The sequence below is a fragment of the Phyllostomus hastatus genome, unplaced genomic scaffold (assembly GCF_019186645.2).
Source record: "Phyllostomus hastatus isolate PE091 unplaced genomic scaffold, TTU_PhHast_1.1 phas_scaffold_345, whole genome shotgun sequence".
NCBI classification, from domain to species: domain Eukaryota; kingdom Metazoa; phylum Chordata; class Mammalia; order Chiroptera; family Phyllostomidae; genus Phyllostomus; species Phyllostomus hastatus.
Genome location: NW_025334024.1, coordinates 14,069,149 through 14,091,633, shown reverse-complemented (window position 1 = coordinate 14,091,633; position 22,485 = coordinate 14,069,149). Strand labels below are relative to the sequence as shown.

General features: G+C 39.4%; 1 pseudogene; it reads right to left on the bottom strand.

Annotated features, from left to right (window-relative positions):
• Positions 1-22,485, bottom strand: part of LOC123806122 — a 131,805-nt pseudogene that overhangs the window by 41,166 nt on the left and 68,154 nt on the right.

Sequence of the window (22,485 nt, the reverse complement as noted above, 5' to 3'; positions counted from 1 at the left end):
CATTTAGGTAGTTTCCAATCTGTGACTATTACAAGGCTGCAATGCACACCCTTTTACATATGCCATTTCACATGTGTGCAATTATATCTGTGGGGTAAATTCATAAAAGTGGACTTGCTAGGTCAAAGGGTATGTGCATGTAATTTTAATGGATCTTGGAAAATTGCGTCCCATAGAGATTATGCCAGTTTCCACCCCTACCAGCAATGTATAAAAAACTTGCTTTGCCACATCTTCACCAGTACATTTTATTATCAGTAATTTTGGAGTTTTGCCAATATATTAAGTACAAATGGTATCTCAGTAAGGGTTTAATCCGTATTTCTCTTAAAGTGAGAGTGTGTGTGTTTTATACGCTTAAAAGTAATTTTACTTTTTTCTTGTGAACTATTTGCTTGTTTTCCATTAGGTTATTGAACTTTTTTTATATGTTGATTTATAGGAGCTTTTATGTATTATAGAACTTAACAATTTGTTTGTGATATGAATTTTAAAATTTCCCAGACTGTCTCACTTTTTACTTTGATTATAATGATCTTTGCCATACAAAAATTTATTTTATTTTTATTGTGATGAAGCTATGAATTCTTATATTATGACTTACTTCTGGGGTTTTTTTTAAAGACTTTATTTATTTGTTTTCAGAAAGAAGGAAAGGGAGGGAGAGAAACATTAAAATGCGACAGAAACAACTGGCTGCCTCTCACACACCTCCAACTGGGGACCTGGTCTGCAACCCAGGTATGTGCCCTGACTGGGAATCGAACCTGCAACCTTTCAGTTTGCAGGCTGGCCACACCAGCCAGGGCTGACTTCTGAGTTTTGTGACATATTTAGAAAGGACTTCTCTCACTCAATTTTTTTAATTCTCTATTTAGTCTAGTAGTTTTGTGGCATTATTTGTATATGTTTAATTTGTCTAGAATTCATTTTGGCACATTTGTTGGGTTTTGTCACAACATCATTTTTTTCTCACTGAGCAAATGCTATTTGTGTTTATTCCTCCAATTCAACTTGAATCAAAATATGGCTTTGAATTTCTAAATGAACTCAGTATTGATTGAATTCCAACTATATACAAGGCATAATTTCATAATGTTTTCTTTCTAACTTTCCCTTCAAGAAGAAACGGAGACAGGATATTAAGGCCTGAGATGCAGAAGCTTCCTTTAAGGTTAAAAGAAAAATCTTCAACAATAAAGTTTCTTGCTATCAGTAGGGACTGGTTATAGCCATATTCAGTGAGACAATGAGCTAGTTCAGGCTGCAAGCAAAGAAAACACAAATGGTTTTTTGTAGTTGTGAGTCTTCATCTATAACCAGGGCAGGAAGAGGAAATAGATGACAAGAGAGATCTTTAAATACCACTACATCTATGAACATAAGATGCTGCTATTTAAAGACAGTGATGGTAGGCACTACGAAAACATTCACTTGAAATCGGGCTTATGTCTAAAAATGGGCCAGTACTAACAGATTCTAAAATAAGTCATTGTCTTTTACATACTTCCCTTTAGTATGAGAAAGAACACCATAAAGACTGTAAACCTCAAATCCTGTATTGAGACAATCCTAGTTATACAACTATTAATAGGAACTCTATGACTTGCTATAGCTATTGATGAACTATTTCTCTAGCCTTCCTTTATTGCAGTCCAGAATCACTCTTTACATTTTGACCTAATAGCCATTATGCTTCTAGCTGAAATCCACTAATTATCTGACTTTGGGAACATCATTAGGATCTGTGGCCTAGAAAAGGTTCAAATAAAAACCAAGTTGTACTCTCCATTGCACAGATTCATAATATGCCCTTGTGTGAGAGAGTTAGTCCCATAAAATATTGAAGAAATATTCCTGTTGGGAGAAGGAACAGGAATAAAAGGGTATGAGTCATAGGCAGGGGAGAGAACAAAATGCAAGGGGCACAGATAAGCGTACTCACTCTTAAAAAACCTACAGAGCCCTGGCTGGTGTGGCTCAGTGGATTGAGCTCAGGCTGTGAACCAAAGCGTTGCTGGTTTGATTCCCAGTCAGGGCACATGCCTGGGCTGTTGGCCAGGTTTCCAGTGGGGGCCAAATGAGAGGCAACCACACACTGATGTTTCTCTCCCTCTCTTTCTCCTCCCTTCCCATCTCTCTAAAAGTAAATAAAATATTTTTTTAAAAAAACATACAGAAACAGGGTGAACAGGAAGGAGAGGCATTTATAGTTTGATGCTTTCCATCTATAGTGGGCTAAAATAGTGTGCCCACAAAATGCATGTCCACCCAGAATCTTAGAATGTGACCTTATTTGGAAATGGGAGTTTTGCAGATGTAATTAGTTAAGAAAAGGTCTTACTGGATTAGCCTGGGCCCTAAATCCAATGACTGATGTCTTCATAAGAGAGAGAGAGAGAACACACAGACTCGAGGGAAGAAGATAATGTGAAGACAGAGGCAGATATTGGAGTGATGTTGCTACGAAGAAGGAATGTCAAAGAGCGCCAGGAACCACCAGAAGCTAGGAAGGGGCAAGGAAGGATCCCCCCCTAGAGTTTTCAGAGAGCATGGACTTGCCAAACACCTTGATTTTGGACTTCAAGCCACCTGAATTGTGAAATAGATTTTTGTTGTTATAAGACACCCAGTTTATAGCAATTTGTTACAATAGCCCTAGGAAACTAACACAGCACCCTACTGGAACCTAATACACCACTCTAAACAGAAGTTTTTCCTCTGCCTTGCCTGGGTGGGTCAGTTGGTTGGAGCGTCATCCCATACATCAAAAGGTTGTAGGTTCAATCCCCAGTCAGGACACATTCTTAGGTTGCCGGTTTGATGCCTGGTTGGGTCTCCTATGGTAGACATCCGACCAATCTCTCTCTCTCTCTCCCCATCCTCCTCCATCCACCCCTCTTCCTCTCTTTCTCTCTCTCACTGCTTCTTCTCTCTAAAATCAATAAACATATCCTTGGATGAGGATTTAAAAAAAGGTTTTCCTCTGTGTATCCCATCTGTCCTTTTTCCAAGTTGCTTTAAATTAAAATATCCTCTTAAGGTGAATCTTAGGGTTTTCAGATTTACCAAACCATGTTGTGACTTGATATTCAGTATCTATAATGCCTTTAACAATATTATCATCTGTAACATGCAGACAGTAATACCTGACTCCTTCATAAAGTTATTAAAAATGAGTTAATATGTGTAAAAGTACTATTTATGCTAGAAAATACTATATAAATGCACATTTAATTATTATTACAGCAACTTTGTAAATTGTAAGTCCAAAAAAGTTACTAGCCCAAACTTTTATTTTTATCAGCCTAATTTTACCCACAGCAATACTACTAATAAAAAAAATTACTTCTGATTGCCCTCCTTAAATTGTCTACCTTGAAAAAATTGTCAAAAGACTTTCTTCCCAAGGCTGACTCATTAATAATAACTTTTTTTAGTAACAGAGCATCTTATTTCCTCTGTCTTAGAGGATCATGGGTGTAAATGAAGATATGGAATTCATTTATTTATTCTTATAAAAAATACTGAATGCCCATGTGCTCGGCACTGTGCCTGGTAATTGAGATCTGATGCCCAAAAACAAGATAACAAAGCAGGGTAAGGTGATGGGCCGTAGCCTCTGAGATTGGTGTTCTATGAGAAGATGACATCTGAGCTAATACCTAAATGACAATAGGACCAGCTGTGGGCAGCTCTGGGGACAGAGCATTCCAGGCAAAGGATACCACTGAGTGACCAGCACCCAGTTATAGTTGGTGTGTTTCTGGATCAGAAAGGCAACCCAGTAACTCCAGCAGAGAGAAGCAAGGGGAGGAGTGTCCAAAGCCAGATCCTGTGGGGTGCAGCAGACCTTGGCAAAGAGGTGAGGGTTTTATCAAACAGGAAGCTCTTGGAGGGCTTTAGAGAGGCAGTAGCATTATCTGATATAATTTGTAAGAGTCCCTGCTGGTCCCAGAGTGTAAGAGTGGAGGCAGGCAGGCTTATTAGGAGGTTTCTGAGGGATCACATGATGGTAGCTTAGACCAGGATGGTCTTGGGGTACCAGTGTGGACAGAGTGAGACACATTTCAAAGGACTAGCAGGCCTTGTGGACAGGTGGGATGTTAGGGTGAGGAAGAAAGAAAAGTGTTCAGATAATCTGATTCTTTTCATTATAAACAGTCCTGATTGAAAGAAGCTGCACCAGTACACCAAATTCCAGAAATCATTATTATCCAAATATCTCACTTTGTTGTCATCTTATTTTGGCTGCTCAGAACACAACCTTCTTTGAAGGCACACAAAGAAACTATCTATTGGTCCCTGCTCTTCTCAGGGCTATAACTGGCTTTGCCTCTGTCTAAACCTGCTGAGGAAGGCCAAGGACATTTATCCTGCCCCTAGTTCTAATGTAACATGAGAGAATTTGAATCATTTCACTTTTCTGTATCGGTCATCTGAGAAATGGGGATATTAACGCCTACTCTGCAAAGGTTTTCTGATGATAAAATCAAATAACACGAGGTCTGGCAACTAGCTGAACTTCAATAAAAAACGATAGTGACGATGAGTATCTCACAAGACAGTGGTGACTGAAACTGACCTGATTCCATCAGCCTGGAATCATTTAGTTCCATCTCTGTCCACTACCAAACACCGTTACTGTAACTTAAGCCCGGGTCTAAAAAAGAAATGTCTGGGATTTGTGAAGAACAGTGGTTTGCCTAGAGCACCAGCTCAGGCTAGCTGGGTAATCTCTTGATGTTACTGTATTACTTATTCCTACTTCTTTTGTAAGGCATAGGGATAATTTTTGAAACAGTGGCAAGAACAAAAGTTTCTGATAAAATAATGAGCCTTCTTCCTTATTTTGAGCTTTCCTTTGATGGTTGCCACCTCCTTCCCATTATGGCTCTTTGTCCACCATTGAAAAGGCCAGTGTCCTCAATTTGTGCCCAGCTGGAAAGAGAACATTGAGCCAAAGGGTGCAAAGAAGCAAAGAAATCACACTGAGATGATATTTTCTTTTATGAAACATTTCAACAAGCATAACAGAGAGAATGTCTTATGAGCTGACCATCAGTTTTAAATATGGAAAAATATCCTGGCTCTGGGGCAGTCATTATGCCCTTATATTTTAGATGTCACTAACAAAGCAAGTGAAAGGTTTGTCCTATATAAATAACAGACTTAACATAAGGAGAGAAAAGAAAGAGATAAAAGTGAATGCTTCCTAAATCCTGCTATGAACTGTGAGACTTGGGCATTTGGTAAGAGAGAGAGATTCTTGATCCTGCTGCATTATTCTTATCCCCCTGATTTTGATGCCTTCTTCACTTTAAGTGTACTTGTGTTATAGTCTCTACCATATTGTTCTATCACCAGAAGTCCTCAGAGGTCTAAATCTGCAGTTTGCTTTGTTGACTACTCTCACTCATGGTACATCTTCTGCAGGGCTTTCACTACAAGAATCCTAGGTGACCTATATGGAGCTATGGCCCTCCAGAATATTGGGGGGTTTGCTTCTGCCATATCCCACAGGAATATTACTAGCCTGAGACCAAGCTTGATTTTAATTTTTCAGCTCACAGGTTTCTGAACTTGGTAGGTAGTAAATACAATCCTATAAGACATAGTCACAAATTCTTAGGGGAGTTTTTTCCGTCCATGGGCCAGAAAAAAACAAGCAACCTGTGACAACAGATGGAGTGTTTTCCCTTGGCCATCCTTTTCAGGGTCTTGGTTTTATATGGGGATATCAGTTCCAATTTCCTAATTTTCACGGGCCCTGGCACTTGAGGAGTTCTATATTTGCAAGCTTAATTATTTATTTAAAATGTGTATTCTGTTTTCAGAATATCTTAACATTTTTGGTGGAGGGCTTTTGGGCTACCTGTTCTACCATATAGCTGGAAATAGAGCTATCAATTAATTCTTCATACTGCAGCCAGAGAGAACTTTTCAACATGTAAATGTGATTTATTAGTCTTACTTAGAACACTGGTGTGGCTTCCCAATAGTCTTAGGATGGAAACTAAAATCCATAACCAGCAAGTCCTTACCTACTTCCCCATCCTTGTATTGCACCGTATCCCTTCTCGTTCTACTCATACTGAGGTTCTACTCACCCTGTGGTCCTTTCAGTTGCTAGAATGTACCTCACTCCTTCTTACCATAGCAACTTTGCACGTTCTGTTCCCTCTTTCTGGAACACCCTCGTGTTGACCCAGTTTACTCACCTTTCAGATCTCAACATAATTGTTCAATGGCAGCTGCCTAGGTAAGTTTCCTCATATATTTGTATATTGGGACAAATAAAAAAATAACTTCTCCTTTATTATATTTAACACAGCTGTGCTTTTACATTTATTTTTGCAGTTATTTTTAAATATCTCTCTGAAGGCAGGTGCCATGTCTATTCTTATTTACCATTTTTATTAGTCGGTAACACTAACTGCTACACTCACATTCACACAAAATTTAACACTGTAAAACTTTATTCCTCGTGCCATAGTCCAACAGAAGTGAGGCAACTCCTCTCCCACTAAATCCCAGAGACCCAGGTGGCACCACCATCTTCAGCATGTTGCCGTCAAGGTCACTGTGGGAGGGAAGGAGGACAAAGGATCACATGGGAGGTTTTCATGAATGAGGCCAGGCATGCATCACTTCTGCCCACATACCATGGGCCAGAACTCAGCCTCAAGCCCTATTATGAAAAGCTGAGAAATATAGATTACCTATGTGCCCAGGAAAAGGAGAGAAAATGGTTTGTCAGCGAGCGCTCAAGTCTCTGCCACATCATTGTATTTTTAGCCAAGAGCAGTTTCTGACAATACAAAGTTTTCAATAAGCACAGATTGAATGAATCAACAAATGTGTGCATGGACAAATGGAGAGCGGACGGATGGTTTTGATGCCAATGGGTAGCTCATTGGTTCAGTTACTCTGTAAGTTCTTTGAGTAGAGGGACGATATCTGTATTACTCATCATGATAGAGAATCTGGGGCATATGGTGGAAGCTCACACAGGAATAAACGCTCACCACTACCTGGAAGATATTATGGAAGAAATGCACTGAGAGCGGACCTTCAAGGAAGAGTATGGAAAGAAGTTGGAAAAGCAATATAAGAAGTAAATTTGTATAAGTATGGAATGGATAGGGGAAAAAGTAGAAGAAGGGGTGAAGAGAGGTTATGTGAATGGTTGAGAGTAACAAGGAAAGAAATCAACGGAGAATGGAGAAGTGTACAGGAGGAACACCTCACCTGACTAGTGTCATCTAAACACCATGTCTGTTGAGTCCCAGGTGCCATTATTTCCTCTTCTGATGTATTATATAGCCTTACACTTAGGAATAAGGGTGCCTCCTTAGTGAAACAGCACCTTGTCTCCTCCCACTTTGACCCTTATTGTTGAAAATAAATAAATGTTCCCGGAAAGTACGTATTTGGTTAGTCATAAGTTGGTATGACAGAAAGCGTTTGTCCCTGACCATACAGAATGGTGAACCATATTAGTTCCCACCCCAGCTGTCAGGCCAGGATTTCATCCTAGCCTGTTTCCAGTCAATGCATAGATATGCCCATTGCCATCTAGAGGGAGCTCTATTTTAAAAAAATGAATGTAGTAGGACAGCAAAAATCTTTCTGTTCTTTATGCTTTTCTCTGCAGCTTTCTCCTTAAGTATGGGGTCCACCCTGAGGGCTGCAGATGAACAGCATAAGGGTGCCCTCCCCTGCCCCGAGAAGAGGTCGGGGCTGCAAAAGTAGCCAGCCCTACATTACAGGCTTCTGAAATGCACTACCAGAGTTAGTGACAGGGGAGCTGCTCTACCTCTGGGGCTACAGCAGTGCAGTGAGCTTTAGTGGATCAATACTTTAGTCTTGTCATGCTAATTGCTCATTGGTTGACATTCATGATCCTTCCTTGCTCCCTCCCTATGTAAACTCTTTACAGTTGGAACAGCGAGATGCAAAAATCCTGAGCCTTCAAAGCCAGCTCCTGCAGAAGAGAGAGGGCCTGGCAGCTGAGGTATGGTGCTCCCCCATTTTCTTGCCCCCCCTAAAAAAGCATCATGTGTGTCTGCATGTGGTGATGTGATAGGGAGACGCACGAAGAAAGCCTGGGGTAACTCCTACAACACATAAATGGTATTACCTTTTCAGAACAAAACAGTATCTCTTCGCTTTCCACTCCTCCCCCCCACCACAAATAAAGAAAAGAAAGAAAGAAAAAGAAACTTAGAAAACAGAAAAATACCCACCCCTCCTATGAGTTTGGTTGCAGCCCTTCTTCTGTTCTGGTGAATGTGTCGCCCTTCTCCAGCACACAGTGAACATGTACCTGCACTGTCCTCTTTGCTCCCAGACTAGGGAGCATGTTGGACCGTGCTGCTGTGTGTGTGTGCGTGCATGTGTGTGGGTGTGTGTGTGATCACGCCTACCATATTGGCTTCCTGTCCCTGGAACATCAGCTTTTCTTGCTGGCTGAGCCTGTCCCCACAACCACTGTTGCCACTGAGAGCACCCCAACTCCTACCTTGTAAGCTTCAGGCCTGTGCTATGCAGGGTTTTGTTAAGCTGTTTAGTATTAATTGATTTTTTTCCATTTTTTTTCTTTCTTTCCCTGGGCGGGTCAATAGCTGGATGCTTCAGGAGCAGAGGATCTATCAACTGCAGACCAAGCATAGGGAGACGCAGGCAGACCTGGAACAGAAACCCGGCCAGCTCCAGCGGCTCCGACAGTACTTGGTGGCCATACACTCAGCAGCAGGAAGCCTGCCAGGGGCCATGAGGCAGGAAATGAGCCAATCCTTGAGGTCTGGTAAGTTTCCCCACTTTTGGAAAGTGAGGCAAATGATAATCAAGTCTTTTCTTACCCAAGAGAGTCGGCAGCATTTCTGCTGATTTCAGTTAATGAGCTAAAGATCACTGTCAGGTTGCCCCCAGCATATCTGGGGGAATGGAGGGGTTGTGAGGGAGGAATGGGAGTTTGTGGGATAGATGAGAGCTAACCAAACTATGATCCTAAGGTGAGCCACTGCAGCCAAGCAGATATCCTGGGTATCGATCCCTGCATCCTGTTATTGATTTCCTCTTGGGGCCAAGAATAGGGTGGACCTAGGAAGGACAAGAAGAGAACCAACACCCTCCCAGAGGGCCGTGAAGCCCTAATCGGTGATAACAGTGTTAAGTGGTCAGCCTGGAGATGAAGTTTGCTCAGATCTATTGATCTGCGCTCCCCTGGGATATAAATCCTTCTGTATTTGCTTCCGTGGATATAAATATTTATAATTAAAATAGCCTGGGCGCCTCTTACAGACACAGAGAGAGTAGCCCATTCCAGGGTAAGGTTTGATATCAGTCTCTTCTCTCTACTTTGTACACTCTTCTCCATCTCTTGCATCTGTTTACACATCTCTTTCCTCTCTTCTGAACCCTGTTTTGCTCACCTTCTGACTGACAGGCACAATGTCTCAAGCTATCAGAAGCTGGGAAAAATCCATTCTTTCTGAATGCAGCCTGCAGCTAAGGAGGGAGTGCCACTCCCCACCCCACCCCCCTATCCCTGTTTCTAGTCAAGGCTACACAGTTTCATATGCATTCAGGAGCCAGGACTCAGAAAGAAATGGGCTATTTGGGTGGGGATGGGGGGAGGGGGAACTTCTTTAGTTGTTGCTTTGTTCTTGCTTTCATTGGGGCATCAGTTTGGATCCAGTAACACACAGGTTTTGGAGCACAAATGTTTTAACCGATGCCAAGACACTGCAGGCTCACTGGCAGTATTAAATCCAGGAGAACAATTTGAAGGGCCCCACACTCCTGTTTCTCAGTACCTCATAAATCTAAGCTTGCATGAAATGAACAGAGCATCCCTTTTCCAAGAGAATAGAAAAAGAAATGATGCTGAAGACTTACTTGCAGGCAAAGCTCTTAAAGCTAGCCAGCAAGAGCAAGACCGCTGGCCAAAGCTTTGTCCACTCCAAGGACAGCCTTATAAAGGATTGAAACCATTCAGCTTTAATTTTTAGAAATTGGAGTTATAGCAAGATTGGTCTTTGAAATTATTTGCTGTGCTCTTTAAAGCTATCATCAGCTTTGGTGTCCAGGAAACAAATCTGTTTACCCTGAATCCATCATCTGCATTGGTATCCAGGATACAATCTTTTCAATTTAGGAATTTCTGCCTTTTTTTTTATCAGGTGTCTGCCTTGCTTCAGTGCTTGTGTCTTGAACTGTGTGTCTTTGCATGCTGCCCTCAGCAGGTTTCATTAATTTGTAGTGGATGCCTGCAAAATTGTGTGAGGACTTGTGGATCTTAGGCTTGTCAAGGGTATACATTGTTGGGTATGTATGCACTGTCTAGGATGTGGGAAAAATTCATTGGGTTTTGCTTCTCCTGGCTTTAGACTGTTCATTTACTCTGGTCCATTTGTGTGAGTTAATGAGCATATGTCTGTATATCTCTGTGCAGCTATCTGTACTTGAGAGGCAATGAACATAATCAGGTTAGAGTAGTGTCCCCACATTCTCTACCATTTGCATTAACTGTGTCTTTCCCAGATGCATATTAAGCTTTGCCTTTTTTTTCTTTTTGTTCAGAGGTGGTTGTTTCAGAACTCAAATCTAGCTCATTTCTCTCTGTTAGCAAATAATTGAGGGTTAGAGACTATTCCAATGGGCAGTTAAGGGTCATTATTTTGGACTCCATTTGGCTTAGATAATTTATATAGAATAAAAGTCTAACAGGTATATTCACAATAGCCTTGACTTAAGAATGCTTCTAAGCATACTTGAGGTTGAAAAACACTTCAAACTAAACATGGAAGAATGTTCTGGTTAGTAACTTGAATGCTTCTGTGGTAATGGAGAAAATTGGAAGGCAGTTCTCTTTGTTTGATTTATATGGCGACACTCAGAATGTGAAAGGTGTATTTTACTGTAGAAATAAACTTTCAACATTGACCTAGAGAATGGATGAGTCAGGCTGGTACTTAATTCCTTCTCTGCTAGGTTATAATGAAAAGCATAATTAATAAAAATAGACTTTTTAGGTAGAGAAATCTTGATTGTTGTCTTTCTTCTATTGTTTGCAATATTTGTCAACATTTTCTTGTGTGATTCCTATTAAGATAAGATATTTGGAGAAAATTATCTAAATTTCAGAATTTAATGCACTCTGTTAATTAAATGTGTTTTGTTCTGATCTTAGTGCCACTAACTCTGAATAACACAAACATAAATTCAGTGCTGCCTTGTGCTACTGTTCCTACAGGTCATATTTGAAAGCTTGTTGCGAACCATAGGGAAGTGGTTTTATTATAGAATCACCTAATGGCTTAGGATAACAAGTTTCAATGTCTTCAGTATTGTAGGAATTTAACCCCTATTTTATGGATATATTCGTATGCTACATTTGTCTTTTAGATTTTATGCCATTTGTCTAAAAGGTTTTACATTCAATATATAGTGGTTGGCGAAAGTAGGTTTACAGTTGTTCATATGGAAAAAGACATGCAGGTTACGATTATTACAATAGCTTTATAATCTCAAAAGAATATCACAATGCAACTGTAAATGTACTTTCATCGACCCCTGCATTTTATAACACAAAGATAAGAATATTTCACTGTTATTTTTATATTTGTAACATAAAATGTAATGATATTGATAATTTACTATTATTATTTTCATATTAATAATATATATATTCAGTCTCAAACCTTTCTGGGCATTTTGATGCATTCATTTAACCCTTGGTGCAAACTTTAAGTTACAGCAAAAGTCATTATCTCCATTTTACCAATAATAAACCTGTACAAGGTGACACAGATATTAGTGTCAGACTTAGGCCTGTGACCTGAGGCTATGGACTCATGATCAAATGCTCTTTCCAAAGCTACCAACTACCTCTATTAATACATGCTAAAATGTCAGCATAATCTGCATGTCTGGCACATATCACAGCCATTGAAATGCCTGTGAAGCAAATTTTGGTTGATCTTAAGTGATCAATACCATTCTACTCACGCAAGAAAAGGCATCATAAGGATTTTAGGATCTTTCTTTGGCCTTAAACACACCACAACTAGCTGCAGCATTTGATGTCATGACAGACCATTTTGTTAGGCTCCAAAATTCTGTTCATTATTAATACAGCTAATAAGTAGGTTTGCTCACCTGGAACATGTCCTGTGGAAGAATAGTGAGTATATATTACTATATTTCAGAAAACTGTTGTGTATATATTTAGTCTTCATACCTAGCAATGTTTGCTTTAAAAAAAAACATTATGTATAAGTAGAAACATCAAGTGAAGTGCTTAAAGTCAACTGTAAACTTTTTCTCTTCTGAAATAACCATGCCCCTTCCCCTAACCGTCTGGCCAGTCCAGGGGGTGTTAACCTTCTCTGGGCCATGGAGCCCATTGCCAGCCTGTCACAGTCCTGAAGCCTATGGATGTCTTCTCAGAATAAAAAATACAGAGAATTATAAAGGAAACCAATTTATGTTGAAATTCAGTTATCAAAATCCCAAAATCAATTGAATATTAAAACCAGTTTCTGATGTGAAAATGTATACTTTTTAATGACATGCTGATAAGGTTCAATGATGGATCTAATGTAATTTTAAGGTAGCAATGAGCAGAAGGGATATTTTGAGATTACCTACAATAATCTGTGATATGAATATGATATGAAAATAGCTGTGACCTCTATTGGTGACATTGTCACTGATACTGTTAACATCACTGTGGTTTGTTTCCTACAGTTAAAACTGAAGGAAACTCTCAATTGTTTCTTAGCACTAGTGAAACTAAAGGTGTGATCATTTTCTTCCCATCCAGTTCACAGACCCACGGAACCCTATCCATGGACTCTCTAGTAATCAGTGGATGCCAGGTCAAGAACCCCTATTCTAGCTTCTTCTTACTCATTTTTCAAAACTCAACTGAACCATCATCTCTTCCAATGAACTTCACCAATACTCCAAGTGGAATTAGCTGCCTCTTTCCTGTGCCCTAAAAACACCCACACCTCCCCAACCTGACACTTAGTGCAGTACAGGGTCTGTATCAGTTTACGTGTCTGTCCCTCCTAAAGACTGCACATTCCTGAGGGCAGGGGTCATGACTTATATTCCACCATCTAGCAGAGTGTCTGACATATAACAGGGGCTCACTAGATATGAAAAGGAAGAGGAAGGAAAATTCAAAGAATAGGGAGCCATAAATCACAGAAAATTAAAGTCAGTAGCTTGAATGTTTGCTTGAGTCAGATTTTCCATCAATGGCACCTTCATATCCCAGGCACTAAACATGGCCATGTGGACCCATTCTACTTCCCTTTTAGTGCAACTCTCCATTTATAGCCCCCTAAAAATCGTAATTCCATATTAAGGGCTTAATTATAATATCCCAGTGTCAGGCAGACCCCTTTTCTTCTAGGTTCTCTTTAGTACAGATGGAGAAGAGGCAGTGGGAGCATAGGGATAGAGTGCTTTCTGTACATCTTGAGACTTACGGGCTTTATAAATCAACTGAAAAAAGCCAGGGAAAATTATTTTGATTCTACAGGGCATATATACGGTAAATGTGTCAATTCTTTCTCAAGCTCTATGGACTTGAAAATAATTATTAAGATTTTCTTGAATTATAGAACATTAATAAAAAAAGCCTCAAGTCCTTGGCACAAATGCTTTGTGTAGGACAAGCATAGATGCTTAGACACAGGAAGGCACACTTTCAGACATACGTACAACTTCTTAATATTAATGTCACATAAAAATTAGCCTTCATTCATGCACATTGACTTAATTTTATGTGCGCCTCTGCCTTCCTAGTAATAAATACTTGCCATTTCTACCCCAATGAATGGATATTCACATATCAATGTGAGGTTGCATACTTCTTGGGTACGAGTTGATTTTGATCTACAGTGGACTTGTTTATTACAGAAGGAAAAAGATTAAGATCAAAATGGAGATAAAATTAGAAACAAATTTACAGCCATTTTACTGTCTAGTAGCTGTCTTGCATTCAGTATTTTTGTGCATGAGCACATGTTGAACACAAGTCATTGATCAGCAGATCAATGGTTTTTGATTCACCTCTGTAAAATATCTAGTCAACCACTAATATAAAGTCCTAAGATCTTGACTTGGATAAAGCTCATTTCACTCCATTATTGAATAAGACACTGACCCATGTGTACTGCATATATCCTGAAAGTGGTATTTTATCAGGGTCATTAGTTAGTGTGTGTCCATGGAGCAGATGCCAAAATATACTCCTGGACATGACTCTTTTTCCAGCAGTCACCTACCTTCAACCACTGAAACAGAAAGTTGAAAAAGCAGTATTCTGAGTCCTTCATTCCTAAATGGAGTGTTGATGGAGTTGAGGGAGAAAGACTAGACAACGACTATGATGATAAATAGGGAGAAGTCTCTTACATTGGAACTATGGGCCAGAAAATTAATCTCAGAGCATTAATTCATATCTGAGCCTCTTCACCTTTTGCTACTACACGGGCACTTTAACCAGCTAAGCCAGTCTTCACCTTTGAAAGGAAGTCCTTGCATAGCCTGAACTGGTATTCTTGTCTCTAGGTTTCTAAAGGTTCATTACATATTGCAGTGCTCTTTAACCCATCTTATACCTTCTTCTCCCTAATTGTTTTACTCCCTTCTATTATTCCTCTCATTCCCGCTCTCCTTACACATTTGAAACAACTTTTATTTTGGGTTAACTATTACCCTAAATTTACTGAATTTGTATCTAATTCTTGAGTTCTTCAAGAGAAAAGTCTGCCTGATCTAAAAGGTGGAGAATATTTTAAACAGGCAAACAAATTGATCTAGATATACATAGAGAAATATTTGATAAAACTTTTATGGCAATAAATATAGGCATTCATAGCTGATATGATTACGTTAGTATTATAGCTAGAATCTGAAACTTATGCAATGAAGTACATATTTTCCCAGGCAGAAAGGAAAATATGGCTCTGGAAACAGAATTCTAATAAGCAGAACAGGAAAGGTAGCTTAAATACTATACTATGCTTTATAGTAAAAACTTATTTTAAAGGAAACCAAGAAATATCAGGGCAAACAGATTAACAAAGCATAGCTTAAAATAAAGTGGATTGCATTAAAACAATTTATTTATGAATTTTACAATCAGTAGAAATTTTCAATCTATATTTTAAATATTATTTGAAAATTATAAATATTTTCAATACAGAAAGATGGTTTTCCCAAGAATTATCATCTGTTAAAATGAAATTTCTGTGCCTGATAATATAATAAATCAGATGTGAAGAGAAAAAAACTGAGAGGGTATAGAGGATAATGGAGCTAGCCGAGAGCTAGAGGCAGCTTTGGGGATGGGTAAAGGACAAATCATTCCAGACAAATGTGATCACTCTTTTAAATCACATTACAAGATTAATGGGTGAAGGGAATGCACTAGAGGTAATATATATATGGATTTTACTGAAACATTTGATACACTGCTCCATGAATTTCCACTTGCACAATTATTTCAAATTAGGTGGAATATGTGCGTGGTCACATGGACTGAAAATCAGCTGAAGGGCCATAAACAAAGATTAATGACGAATGGTGGTCCCACATATTTTTGTGGGACACAGTGTCCAGCACATCCCTAAGAACTGATGCCCACTTTGGCATCATATAACCACCTCATAAATCATCTTGGGATGGGGAAGGAAATTATGGAATTCACATATTTTGATTTAGGAAGTATCACAAACCAAGATACATTTAGAGCACACAAAAAAGAGTTAAAAATAAAAATAGAGAATAAAATTAAACGTAGGTGATACTTAATCTCTTTCCAAAACTTAAATAACAAAAGACTGCTAGGAAAATAGTTATATGTAACTTCTATTTTAATTATTAAAACTCTGGGGAAAGTGTACTTAAAACCATACTGTCATTTAATAGGGTGGTTATTTATTCCATTTGAATCCAATGTTATGCTGCTGTGTATTCCAAATTTGAATTTGTCTAAAGAATTCATAGAAATGCTGAAGGTGCAAAAGTGACTGATTTATTAAAAATTCAATTATGTTTACTTAAGTGCATAACTATTGGGATATCAGTGATTTCCTCAAATATGTGGTAAGTGCAGGGTAAATAATCATCTTGGATGAATTTTGGCTTATTATAAGACTCTTTTTGATACAAATGTCCCCAAATACCACTTTGATAAATTCTAGAACAACCTTACTATTTTTTTCTGATGTTGCTACCATTGTTGAAACCATATAAAATATCATTGCTTAGGAGCAGAATGAACTCTTAAAAACTGAACTAGATAAAAGTTGATTTTCCTTTTATAGAGAACAAGGTCTTATTTACAATCAAAGTCCTTTTGGATTCATCATCTCACCCAGTCCTCTTGGGCACCCTGTGAAGGAGGTATTATCATTCTCAAATTACAGATATGGAAGCAGGTTGAGAGGATACATGACTTGCCCAAGACTGCATCATTAATAAGTGACAGAACTGGTACTAAAGCCTAAATGTTACAGACACCTATTCTTGGGGTCTTTCCGGTAAATAGCACTATTTTCCAGGCACTATCTCAGAAGACATATACCAGGGTCTTCCCTTGACTCTTACTGTTTATCCTGTGCTGAGTTAGGTATCGTAATAGAAAAGACCTAACATGGAATCTGGGACATGGAGGGTACTTAATATGTCTCAGCAACTTTGCTTTTACAACTTCTTCATTCAGCAAACAGTTATCAAGCACTTAATGGGTCTGGCACTGCCCAGCTTAATTCTTCCTATTAAACTCAGGTCTCCCAGTTTAGACCGTCAGCTCCCTGAGAGAAGACCCTGTATCTACCCATTCCCTGCTGGGTCCCCAACACCTAGTCCATTCTCAAATGGACTTCCTAATTTAGGGAGAAAATATCTAGCCTCACTTCTCCAAAGTTCCCCGGAACTTTGGCCATGCTAAAACCTCATGTGCTCACTTAGTCCTTCACACAGCAGCAAGTAAAATGGCCCATGACCTCCTGCATGCTCTGAAAGAGTGAAAGAAAAGTCCTGAATAGGAGCACAAGGAAACTAGAAAATGAATGCACTTGTCATGTTGATTTTACTTCTCTTCTACCAAGTTATCCCTGGGGCCTGAATAACCATGATGATAACCACCATGCTAAAGCACTTGGCTACTGGGACACTCTTTGCCAAAGTGTAGGACACACTGCTTCTCCTGTGCCCATCACCCAGACTCTCCATAGAAAGTCCTATAGACAATTAGCAAGAGACCACTGCTTTGCAAATAGCTCCTATAGCTTTCATGCAAATTCGGAAGGAAAAGCTATGGAAAGCCCAGATTATAGAAAAGCTTGGGACTCCTTTGGGAATATACCAAGCCTAATGACATGTCAAGGGGCATGTAGCTCAGGTGGTGATGCAAAATATGGAGGCCCCATGCATAAGATTGTGGCCAGGATAAGGACCTGACCAGGGACAACCTCTCCTGATGTGTCCATGGCCAAGTTGTACCCCCTTTAAACAAAAGCAAAACATGCACAGCTGCTCAATTCCTGCTCTTAACCCAACCCTGCCTGGGAATGCATTACATCGCAGATATTTCCACCCACGATTGAATTAGTTATATTATTTTCAAAAGAATACCTTTGTCATTTCCAACCCTCTTGTTCCACATTAGGCTTATTGCAGTTGGGTGAGTGCACCTGAAGTCTTCAGTGAAGTGTCAGGTGTAATTTAGCACTGGGAGGTGAATTATGGGATTGCCCTTTAGGAAAAGGCTGGGAGCTCAGCCCTGCCTGTCAAATAGGTCCCTGCCTTATAGTGAACTCTGCAGGTGAATGAATCAGTATTTGGCATATCAGCATTTCATAGAGCCTACATGCTAATGTCTTTTTGAAATGAAACCGAGAAAGCTGTTAACCTCAGTTAGCCAAGTGTCCCCTCTGTGACCGGGATAAATCATCAATGTAGAGGCTGAGAATTCTGTTCTTACTGCTTTGGGGAATGAGAGCCAGGGTTGTGGAGCAGCTGATGGAAGGGGCCTTCAAATCTCAAAGAACTAAATAAGGATTTTTATCTTCCCTTAAAAAGAGAAATAGATATTACTTCTCCCTGCCTCTTGATTTAGGTGTCCTAAAATGATTTTGAATCATTTAATTCAATTAGACAGCATATCTCAGTTCTACATAATCTGGCAATGACAAAGGTCTATTTTCTTGGGTTTCATGTTGAAGTTTGAAGGTTCATAACAGCTTCTCAGAGGGAAAAAAAGAACAATCAGGGTAGAAAATAATTTACAACTATTTTCTTGTACTTGTGACTACCTAATGATATTTGCAATGACACCCAAAGTTTGTTTTCTCCTAATGAATCCACTGGAATTGGGATTACATTAGTTTTATTTCTTATTCCTTAGTGATAGTGAATCAGAGCTTCACAGCAACTTTATGCTCCTTTGTAATTCCAAAAGTGGAGATACAGAGAACTAGAAGAAGTTGCTCCCAAATGGCAGAAACAGATGTAAGGAATGAAAGTATTTTATTTCACTTTTTAAAAATTGGCTTTAGAGAGAGAAAGGAAGGGAGAGAGAGAGAAACACTGATTTGTTGTTCCACTTATTTATTCATTCATTGGTTGATTCTTCTCTGTGCCTTGACCAGAGATGAAACCCACAACCTCTGTGTATTGGTATGATGCTCTAATCAACTGAGCTACCCAGTCAGGGCTGATTTCACCCTTCTTTTTTTTTTAATCCTCACCCAAGGATATGTTTTCATTGCTTTTAGAAAGAGAAGAAGGGAGAGGGAGGAACATCAATGTGAGAAACATTGATTGCTTGCCTCCCATATGCACCAGGACCAAGGAGCGTACACACCAGGAATGGGGATCGTCTGCTCCCAGAGCAAGGATCAAACCCACAACCTAGGTATGTGCCCTGACTAGGAATTGAACCTGCAACCATTTGGTTACCAGACGACACTCCGGTCCAACTGAGCCACACCAGCCAGAGCTGATTTCACTCTTAAAGCAGTTACATTCATCATAGGAGATGGTTTCCTGTTGAACCCACACAAAGGAAAATTCTGGATTTTTTTCAACTTGGAACATCATGATTAAATTCAAGAGAATCTGGGCAATATTTTGCATGCCCAAACATTAAATTGACACTCAACTTGTTTTAAGAGGGAAACTCCTCCACTCAGAAGTATCTCTCAGTTGAACATAATTTTTATAAAAATACACTCAGAATGCATTAAGATTTTTGAAACTACCTGTGTCTTCCTCTGTTCCCTGTTAGAAAAAGAAACTTTGACTACAGTTGATTCACTTAAGAAATTTATGAAGTATTCCATGGAAAAAGGAAATACAGATAATACGATATAATAACTTAAATCCACTAATGATTCCCAAATCCAGTTTTAGCTAATAACTCCCATCCCTATCACCTTCACCTTATCAGAGATAACTTAACAAAGAGTGGAGTTGACAGATTAAACTGCATCTTCTTGAATTTCCATGGTATCCCTTGAACATGAAAGGGCTAAAGGAAAGGAAGAAAAATAAGAGAAAATTAACAATTTGTGCTGCACCTAAGTCACCGAGAGTTGATTGTATCCATGAAGTTAGAAACTATCACACGGCACTCACCATCACCCGAAGATGGGGAGGAGTGGAAGTTCTCCTAGCCTGCGCCCTTTCTCTCATGGAAAACCTATGTTGAAGGGAAAGTGTCATAACATTGTCTTTACTCTCCACACAATACAGGGTGGGGCAAAAGTAGGTTGACAGTTGTTCATATGGAAAATTATACAATAATTAATAAATAATAATACAATAATAAACGGTCTTTCACATACTCAAAATGGTAAAGCTACTTTTGCCCCACCCTGTATATGATGAAGCATTTCTCCCATTAAAGAAACTCTGGACTCCCTCAATTTGGTTTTAGCAAAGGGACTATATGCAGTCTGCTCTAAGGGATCCCTCAGGCGAAGGTGGGAAGAAGGGATAGAAACTTGACACTGGGAGTTAGATGGAGGCTGGGAACCTGCAGGAATTTGAAACTGGTTTCACTTTCTCAGTTGGGCTATACTAAAATCAGGGATTGGCAAGTACATAGGCCAACCCGTATTTTTTACAAATAAAGTTTTATTGGAGCCCTGACACTTCCATTCATGTACATATGGTTTGTAGCTATTTTTGTGGTACAATGGCAGAGCTGAGCAGTTGTTATATTTACTATTTGACCCTTCACAGAAAAAGTATTTTCGATCCCTGTTAAGATCATTAACCCTGAGCAGAAAAAAGAGATGAGAAATCTAAATGAAAGCACACTCTGAATAAAGAGTTGATTACAAATTGCATCTGAAGTCATATTTCTAATATATAGAAAATATCTTTTCTACCCATCAGGACTCCAATCAGCTGCAAGTAATAGAAACAACAATAGTGATCAAAAGAAATAGGTTTTATTTCCTTCACAAAAGAACTCTACATGGTTGCAGACATTGATTCAGCACTCAAAAGTATCACCAAAGAGTCAGGCCTTTTCTATCTATGACTCAGAGCCAAAAATGCTGAGGTTCATGGCTGTTCTTCATATGGGTTGCTAGGTGGGTGCTATGACATCAACAGTCATGTCCATGTTCAAGAAAGAAGAAAAGGGACCCTTACTATGTGGCTCAGTTGGTTGAGTGTCATTTCATGCACAGAAGGGTTGCCAGTTCAACTCCTGGTCAGGGCACATACCTAGGGTGCAGGTTAGAGACCCAGCCATGGTGTGTATGGGAGGCAACCTATTGAACAGTTGTCTGCATACATCTCACAGCCAGACAAGTCTCAAAGCCACGCCTACTCCTACTTCGAGAGACAAAAGGGTTGGGAATGGCTTTGGGGTAGCCACTCAACAGTGTCTTCCATAGACAGTTTCTCTCATTTTAGGTGTGTAGACACAGAGGGGCTGACCAATGAATATTTATATTAAGTGACTGAATATACACCTTATCTAAAGATAGTTCCAAAGATCCCTCACAATGACATAGTTGAGAAACATGCTGGGGACAGTATAGGTGGACACTATGGGTGAGTGACAGAGCAAGCATTCCTCAAAAACAGGTGGCACCTGTCCTGTTTGCTCACCACATGGTTCTAATTGGATTGGCACAGGGCAAATTTACTATCATCTTAGGGACAAGTTTTATTCTGGAATTTTTGTTGAGGTTCAAAGTGTGTGTCCCATTTTCTATAGCAATGTGAGCATACCCGCTTGTTGATAAACATTAAACTAGTCCCTTTAAATTATACCAGTAATGTGGCCAAGTGGGTTGGGCATCATCCCACAAACCAAAAGGTCACCAGTTCAATTCCCGATCAGGGCACATGCCTGGGTTATGGGCCAGGTCCTCAGTTGGGGGCGTGAGCAGGGCAAATGATCAATGTTTCTCCCACACATCAATGTTTCTCTTCCTCTTTTCCTTCTTTCTTCTCTAAGAATAAATAAATTAAAATCTCTTTAAAAATTATACCAGTAAATAATGAGACAGGATTGTAAACTTTAGCTTGAGTTAATCTATCTACCTATGAAATTATAAAGAAATCACTTCTGTTTTTTTTTAACCTTACTGCTTACAAAGCTATGTATTTGTGGTGTAAATTCAAATTTCATTTATTATGAGAACTTCAAGGGTGGAAAAGATGTAAGTTTGAAATACATTGTATCAGTACTATCTCAGAGATTTAATGCCATTGTTAGAACCACATCACCTTCAATTTTTCATCTGTCAACTTAGTGCTTATGGCCAGATCTTACCTCCTACTCAAACAACCAGAGGAAAGAGAATAATCACAGCTCTGCAGTATTTACAACAGAGGGAATTTAATGTGGGGAATTACACAGGGGAGCTGAGAAGCTAGTGGGGTGGTGAGGTTAACAACAGCAGGAAGCCACTCTCCTCCCACAGAGACAAAGGTGCTACCAGAGTCCAGAGGCCAGGGTCAGCTCTTGGAGACTGGAATAATGACAGGCCTATGGGGTAGAGCTGGAGCTGCAAAAGAGACACAGCTGCTACTAGAGTCTCATCCCAAAGCAGAGGGAAGGGGTTTCTTCCTCCCACACTCCATTCTCCTTCCAGCTCCTACGTTAGCCAAAACTAGCTGGAAGCCAGCTGAATTTGGAGCCTAAAAATGTAGCCTGCAGGGGTTATCTCCCAGTCCATACAGAACAGAACAGGGGAGAAATGAAGAATGGAATTGGAAACAAGCAGAAACAGCTCAGAAACCTCCCCACTTTGGTCTCTAGTACTAATTATTAAGTTGTGCCTCTCAGCTATCTGGCATGAATTCTTTCCAGTGTTGGTTAGGATGCTTATGTCAGTACACTAACAATCTTTACTGCATATCAATGAATAATAAACATTATTAGACTCTGTAGGAAATAAAAGAACTAGAAGATGCCATTTCTAA